Source organism: Ipomoea triloba, chromosome 1 (assembly GCF_003576645.1).
Source record: "Ipomoea triloba cultivar NCNSP0323 chromosome 1, ASM357664v1".
NCBI classification, from domain to species: Eukaryota; Viridiplantae; Streptophyta; class Magnoliopsida; order Solanales; family Convolvulaceae; genus Ipomoea; species Ipomoea triloba.
This window is the reverse complement of record NC_044916.1, coordinates 7,724,804-7,727,260: the sequence shown is the minus strand read 5'-3', so window position 1 is coordinate 7,727,260 and position 2,457 is coordinate 7,724,804. Positions and strand designations below refer to the sequence as shown.

General features: G+C 35.4%; 1 non-coding gene across 1 annotated transcript; it reads left to right on the top strand.

Annotated features, from left to right (window-relative positions):
* The first annotated feature begins 2,007 nt into the window (after positions 1-2,007).
* Positions 2,008-2,081, top strand: TRNAV-AAC. Its single transcript has one exon. It is a non-coding gene; the product is annotated as a tRNA-Val (tRNA).
* The last annotated feature ends 376 nt before the right edge of the window (positions 2,082-2,457 follow it).

The following is a 2,457-nucleotide window of genomic DNA, read 5'->3' as shown; positions in this document are numbered from 1 at the left end:
TCCAAAAAAAAACCCCCCCCCCCCCCCTCCCCACTCATGAACTGAAATGCATAAAACAACAGAAAATTGAAATGTCAAAATTACGCATGAAAATCACATCAGGAAGGAATAAAAAATAAAGCCCTAATCAAGCTCCAAAATATATTTAAGGAAAAAAACGAACCTAGACAAATTGCGAACAGAAAACTGACAAGCCAATCATACCAGCGCCACATAAGACGACTAAAATGTCAGCCAACACGCATAACCCCAAAGAAACCGGCCACACAAACACAAGAACACAAGAACACCAAAATAAAAAATTAAATACCGACAAAAGGGGAAAAAAATAAAATACCTCGGCCGACACCTCGAGCAGGTAGTCCTCGACGATTGGCTCCACTGCGGTCCCCATCGTCGACCATTGCTATGTGGAGAAGGACGATGGAATGGAGAGGCTGCTAGCGACGCGCACAAAAACTAGGAATAGAGAGAGACACAAACAGGTGAAACGGAAAGTAACGCGTGTGAATAGACTCTTGGCGGGCTAGGTTACATCAGTAAAATTCCAAAACTATCCCACCCCAATAATAAAAACATTCGAAAGGAAATAAAGAGAAGAACAAATCATAACCGTCCAAATCTAACATCCAACGGTTCCATTTAGTCCACACGTTTTTATTTTAAGGAGTGTTTTTACCTAAATGTAAACCTATATTGGATAATAGAAGTGTTTGTATTGTATACTAATTCTCAACAATAGTCAGTCTAATACAAGTACAAAGATACATATATACAAAGACATATATGAAAAGTAGAGACAGAGAAGGACACTAATCGTAGAGTCCTAATAGGATATGGGTGAAAAATATTACTCTGTAATATATAAAAAAATGATCATTGTTAGATATGAGTGAAAAATAAAATACATAATAAATGTAAGTAAAGTTAGCAAACAACACACTGACACACTAAGGGGGTGTTTGGTTGGATGGAAAATGGAAAAAGATTTTCCATGAAGTGAAGGAAAATGTGTTTTTCCATTGTTTGGTTGGATGAAAAATGTTTTCCATTGGAACTTGAGTTCCCAAAAGTGGAAGAAAGCAAATTCTTTGCTAGGAGTTGGTATTTTGTTTTCCAAAGAGTTTGGGAAGAAAGTATTGAGCAATTGGACAATTTTACCCTCATCAAAATAATATAATTTATTATCACTATTAATTGTTAAGGACATATTGGTCTTTATATTCATAATTCCTTACCATTCCAAATCCAACCAAACAATGGAATTCATATCCCCAGTCATTTCTTTTCCACCAACCAAACAATTGAATCTATTTTCTTGGTAATTTGTTTTCCATGGAATTTGAATTCCATTTCCTCCAAATATTTTCTAGCGAACCAAACGGCGGGCTGTAAAACATTTTGAGGGAAAATTCACCCCAACCCTTTCATAAGCTACCTTACCAACTTGACTAACTCATCTTTTTTACTTTTATCTGTATTTTATACTTATATACTTAAACATGTACTACGTACTATATATATATATATATATATATATAATTACTAGGGCTATATCTCCACATACAAGTTGACAATTGACTTCCCATCAGGCCATCATGTAATCTGAAAGGCATGCATTCAAATTGAAGCAGTTAGCAGTCTAACAAAAACTTAACTGTAAAATTAGTAAATTTATGAATAATTCTGTGTGCTAGCTACCTATTAAAATGATGCCCACACATTGCATGCAAATGAGAATCAATAACTTAACTTTAATTTCGCCGTTTTTAACCAAGACATTTGCTGCCATTTGACTAGCCTACCCTGCACTTTCAATTCAGTCTTGAACTAGATAGGCACTGATATCTTCTTCCACTTGGAACTCTATACGTATGGAGAAAGGAAGCCAATTGCATTGCAGTCCGGCCAATAACTCTCACAGCCATGGCTGCTCTGTGGACCAATCTTCATCATTTTGATGGAAAACATTATCAAATTAAACTAAATCTGAAGCTCGCCACAGTTGGTGTCGTGGTGTAGTTGGTTATCACGTCAGTCTAACACACTGAAGGTCTCCGGTTCGAGTCCGGGCGACGCCATTTTCATATTTTATAAACAAATTTACCCCAATGCTTTGTCTTCCTACGACTTTCAGTTGTGACTCAGCCTATTCATATTCCCTGTTGGCTGTTGCTCTGTTTGAAGATGATGACGGTCTGTGATGAAGTTTTATTGGCTAAACCCTAAAGCCTGCTATCATATCAAATGCCATTAGAGAAATGATAAAGCATTCACTGAATAATGCAACACAATCGTTTAAAAAGAAAATGCAACACAATTACTCTTTTATAATTGTTAGGTAATGTGATTGATCTGTGTAGGTAAACAAATAATTATTATTATTATTATTTTTTTTTTTATCAAAAGCAATATTATTATATTTTGAAATGGGTAAAAAGTTCTAGGAATATGGCC